General features: G+C 40.5%; 1 pseudogene; it reads right to left on the reverse strand.

Moving 5' to 3' along the window:
- LOC110286020 overlaps positions 1 to 6,000 on the reverse strand; it is a 41,777-nt pseudogene that overhangs the window by 24,264 nt on the left and 11,513 nt on the right.

The following is a 6,000-nucleotide window of genomic DNA, read 5'->3' on the forward strand; positions in this document are numbered from 1 at the left end:
CTTTATCTCTGAGATATATACTTATCCTTACCAATTAATAGACTTAACAAGTGGTACGTCATATAGCAAATACATACTAATTTCAGGTGACAAGCGAAATTTACATAACTTTTCATATTTTCCCAGTTTGGGCTAGTATTCTCTGGCCATATTCTATTGGGCCTATAGAACAGAGGGAACTCTAACACTGGCTGATCAGAGAGTAGGAATGAGACAGAATAGAAAGGAGAGGTTAAGGCATGAGAAGTCAAGGAAGCCTCTTACCCTAGCATCTCGCTTGTGTTTCCTGCTGAACACAAGAAGGTTCAACACAACTGGTAAAACCAGGATCACCTGCAGGTGTGATGTTCATTTTCCTGTAGACATCTCACACATGGGCATCAACAATAAAATAAATGCACTATGCTGACTTCAAGCCAGTCCATCTGTGACCTGGACTTTAACTACATTAGCACCCTTTCTGCCCCCAAATCTAAGCAATATACCTCATAAAAATCACCTTGTAATTTCATTAAACTCTTAAAGTAAACTAGATCACACATTTTTACTTCATTGTTGAACTTTAAATTTTCAACTTAATGTTTACACACACACACACACACTGTAGACACGTAAGCACGACTCCCTTTTGAGAGGTCTACACAGATGTCTTTTTTTTTTTTTTTCTTTCAGGCTCTCCCACCCCTTTCTAGGCTCCCATTACTTTTGCCTTGGGAGACAAATGCCCGTTCTTATATCTGCACCATATACCATTCCTTATTTCTACTTCATAAAACTCCCTAACTTTGCCTTACTCTGACTCATGTTACATTTCTTCTCTGTGATGCAATCATCTGACCTCACCTGAGTGGAAGTTAGTAAGAGATACGTCCCTCAGGATGCCTGTGGCAGTGCTGGCTTTGTTTCCCCTCTACCGCTGGCAAGAGCAGGCTCACATCTGCAAGGAACACACAGGTGTCTTTAAGGATGATCTGAGGAAACTGGAAGCTTAATTACAACCAACACCTTACCTGTCTTCTTGTCTATCTGGGCCACTGCAATACAAATAACATCCACTAGGTGGCCTACACACATTAGACACTTATTTCTCAAAGTTCGGAAGAGCTGAGAAGCCTAAGATCCAGACACGCACAGATTAGGTGACTGGTACCATCTCCTTCCTTGTGACTGTCTTTCTACTCCAGCAGCACATGGTGGAAGGACAAGGCTTCTCCTGTGGATCTTTTCTATAAGGACACTAACCCCATTCAGCTGGGCTCTGTGCCCTATTCCCATCGCTTTCTCATCATTGTCTAAAGTGATTATTCAGGAACGAGTTGTGGGCAGAAATTTTATTTTAAGGTAATCAAAAAAGATCACAATTGGGAGACTGGAAGGAGGAAATGGGGGAAGGGGTGTGTGGAGGTTAGCGGAGTTGGTTGCCTCTGTGAATGAGCAGGACTCTCAACAGTGCCTCTTCTAGGACTGTGTAGAATTGCCCATGGACAGGAGGCCTGGGCTGCTCACTCTGTGAATCTCTTTCCTCGTTGGTTGTCTGTTGTCTTCAAAGGTGTAAACACCTTTAAACATACCCTAATGCTAACTTCCAGATTTCAGAAAAAGCCTTAAACAGAAGAGAGAGTGCTGCCAAGGCGTGTGCTTGAAGGTGGACAGTGCCTGTGCACGGACCTGTCCATCCACCCTGTGTCCAAGGCGTGTGCCTGAGGCAGGACAGTGCCCTGTGCATGGACCTGTCCATCCTCCATGCTGGGGATTGTGCCCAAGGCGTGTGCTTGAGGGAGGACAGTGCTGTGTGCATGGGTTTGTTGACCGAATTGTACTAAAAGCTGACAGCTTGTGGATTGTGTCACGAGGTACCAGAAGAACAGGACGCACTGGGATAGGCTCTATGTTTCTCTTTTCTGAAGCCTGCAGTGCCCTGATTCCTTTTCATGGGACACAGAACACCAATGTGCCATTTTAAAAAGTCCTGTTCAATGGATGTGGCATTGGAGGACGAGCTACAACTGAAGAGACAGACTTTTTAAAACAGTGATTAATACAAAATACTCGGAAAGGGCCAGTTTGACTATCATATTCTGATTGTTCTGTGGATATTCTCTCTGGCTCTTAGAGGAAGATGACCATTAAGAAAACTGGAATAGTGCATTGAGCTTAATGGTGGTGATGGCCTTACTGACCACTTCTATGCCGCGTACTGTTCTGAACTCTTGACAATGTCCTACTGTAGGCATGAGACGTGGGTTCTGAGAATATCTGAGTCTCAGGGGAGCCTGGAGTGGCATCATGTGATTGCCAGGAACAGGAGTGGTTGGCTGAACTGAACTGATCCTGGACATTCATACAGAGAGAATACTCACCCTGCTTGCTGCTTGCAGTCTAGGGATGACAGATGAACCTCACTAATACTGTCTCACCTGATGGGATGAGAAGTGCCAGAGCAGAGCATGCTGCTATCTTGGCATGCTATCTTGTTTAGGAGTTCTCAGGATCAGAAAGGAGGATACCTCAATGCTATTTCTCACGGAGAGCTCTAACAATGGAACTTGTGTCCATTTAGAAGGACATAACAACTTGAAACAGAGCTCTCAGATGATGACTTTGATGGTATAGAAAAAATACAGGATACATTAATTGAAAAGCGATGGGAGTGTTCAAGTATAGAGTTGGACAGCATAAAAAAATTCTAGAAACTTAAGGTTCTACATTTTATTACTGGACAAACCACACCCCCAATTTAGATAATGAGCAAGTCTCCAGGTTAAGAATGTTGAATTCCATCTGGGAGGACTGACTGATGACCATGATGCAGTTTAAACCCTCAGTCTTGCCATTGTGTGAATCCTTTCAGACTCAGCTTCCTTCTCCCCACTGCCTTCTCTTGGAGCTGGACCTAAGTTTGTTACCAGTTTGTTTTTTTTTAATCCACTGTAGAATAGGACAATTTTACTTTTGTTTCTTGGTCAGGAATCGCTTGATTCTGAAAGTCTTATGAGACGACATGGTGAGAAGCCGAATCAGGTATAGAGTACAGAATGGCAGAGCAAAGGAGAAGAGGACCAGAAACTTAAAGCTTAATTTCAAATTTCAAAATGAAGTAGAAAACTTGAAGTAAAAACACCAAAGTGGGAAATCTGCAAGATCAATGAAGACATAGCCACAATATAAAGAAATAAAATTAGTGAATGAAAAGTTACCAAACAAGAAGGATAGATTTAGCAGAACTTTTGTGCTTATTTACATACACACAAATACTAAGAATTAGGATCCACATATGAGAAAACCAGGTGATATTTGTCTGAGACAGAAAATTCAAACAATGAAAACCTATATATGTCAAGTAAACAGGTACAGGAAGTAGGCAAGAGTAGCCATTATTATACTTGACAAAGTAGATTTCAAGCAAAACGAAGTAGAAGGATAAAGGCCAGTACATTCAATAAAGGAAAGAATCCATCAATAGCATATGGCAATGATAAATGTATATGAATCAAATATTGGTATGCTTAACTACTGGACACAAAGAGACAGATATGTCTAGATAAAATAATAGTGAGCGGCTTAAATAACTGATTCATCAGAAGATCAATTTTCCAGACAAACATTGAGAAAAAAACTTGAAACAAAGTGCTTGATAAAGCAAATGGGTTTAACAGATGTCAATAGAATACTCCCAAAGGCTTTGGGACAAACATTCTACTCCGCAGACCACAGAACTATCTCCAGAAGAGACTGCAGTCTGGGCCATAGGGAAAGTCTATGTTTGCTATTTGAGATAGAATCTCACATACCTCAGGCTGACTTTGAACTCCTAATCCTTTTACTGAGCCTCCTAAGTGCTGAGGTGTGCACCTCCTTGCCTAGCTAGTTTGGGAGTTTTGAACTAAGCTTTTGACAATTTCCTCATGAGGACCCTTTTTCAGTTTTCAGTCTCTCATTAACAGTATTGCTTATAGAGAACTGGGTGGCTACCACAGTAGCAGGGAAGGCATGAGAGACAGGAAACAAGTTCATTCTTTAGAGCAGAACAGGAAAAATATCGTTTGTTTACTGTACTGTAAAAGGGCATCAGATGGGTACTAACTGGAGTACTGGGGGGTGGGGGTAGATGTCTGAGTGGTTAAGAGCTCTGACTGCTCTTCCAGAGGTCCTGAGTTTAATTCCCAGCAACCACATGGTGGCTCACAACCATCTGTAATGGGATCTGATGTCCTTTTCTGATGTGTCTGAAGACAGCTACAGTGTACTCATATACATATGATAAATAAATAAATCTTTTTTAAAAAAAACTAGAGTACTGTCTGTGAAAGTCTGAAAACATAAATCGGAATTGAAATGATTTCCTATATACCATCAGGAATGGAAGAAAATTAGAACAGCAAGAGAAACTCTACGAACACATGAATATAGTACAATATATTATGAAATGGTTGCTGAGTCATTGAAAAAATAATGGAAGAAATTATAAACTTTCTAGAATGGAATAAAAATGAAAACAACTTACCACAACTTTTGGGATGAGATATAACAGGGGTGTGCAGAGGCTTGAGGCCCAACATCAACAGATCAGACATTTCTAATCAACTAACAAACTTCCTGGTCTTAGAAACACAACAAAAAGTCAAATCCCAAACTACTAACACAAAACCCAAACTATGCAAAGAAATAAGAAAAAAATCAAGGCAGAAATCAATGACATGGAGACTGAAAGAGCAATACAATGAATTCAGTGAAACAAACAATGGTTCTTTGAAAAGATAAACGTGATTAACAAATCCTGAACAAACTAGCAAACAGAGAGAATCGCAACTAACAAAATTCATGATGAAAAGGACAGGCAGAACAATAAATATTATTGATATATAGGGGATAATCAAGGAATGCTTTGAGAACCATAATCCCATAAATTAGAAAATGTAGATGAAATGGCAACATTTCTGCACATGTATCACCCACCAATATGAAACCTGTGGTTATAAACAACTGAAACAGATCTACAATAGGCAACAAGACTGAATCTCCCAAGTAGAAAGGGTCCAGGACTGTACAGAGTTGGTGCTGAGTTCTACCAGAGCTGTAAAGATGAGCTATTCCCAGTGCTCCCCATAACATCTCATAAAACAGAGGGGACGTTACACCGTCAACTCATCTGTGACCCCAGTACTGTAACTGAGAAACTGCTCTGGGTTGCTTTCCACTGCTGTGATAAAGTACTCATTTCAGCTTACAGTTTTAAGTCCATGCTTTGAGGCCAGGGCAAGAACTCAAGACAGGAACCTACAGGCAGGAACTGAAGCAGAAGGCACAGAAGAACACTGCTTACTGGCTGGTTCTCTGTGGCTTGCTCAGGCAGCTCTCTCACACGACTCAGGACTACCTGCTCAGGACTATGGTTAAAAAAAAAAAAAATCCCTAAAGTTTATATGGAAGCACAAAAGACTCTGAATGGGTATAATAATCCTAAGAACAAAAAACAATTCTGGAGATACTACAATATCTGATTTTAAACTACACTAAGAGCCATACTAATAAAAGTAGCATGGCACTGGAATAAAACCAGATAAATTGCACAGTATAAGATCCTAAAGGGCCTAGAATAAGTTCAAGTAACTAAAGCAACCTAATCGTGGACAAAGAACAAGACATACTGGGAAAACTGGATAGATAGTCACATGTAAAGGAATGAAGCTAGGTCTGTACCTCTCAGTCTGAAAACACAACAGAATAGATTAAAGACATCAAGACCTAAAACTTTAAGAGTATCAGAGGAAAACACTTCAAGACAAAGTCAAGCAAAGAATTTCCAAGAATACCAATAGCTCAAGAAATAATAGCAAGAGTTGACAGATGGTATTGTATAAAGTTAAAAGACCTCTACATAGCAAAGCAAAGCAAAACAAAACAAACAAACAAACAGTATAAAGAGACAACATGCCGGGCAATGGTGGCACACACTTTAATCCCAGCACTTGGGAGGCAGAGGCAGGGGGATTTCTGAGT

Source organism: Mus caroli, chromosome 19 (genome assembly GCF_900094665.2).
Source record: "Mus caroli chromosome 19, CAROLI_EIJ_v1.1, whole genome shotgun sequence".
NCBI classification, from domain to species: Eukaryota; Metazoa; Chordata; class Mammalia; order Rodentia; family Muridae; genus Mus; species Mus caroli.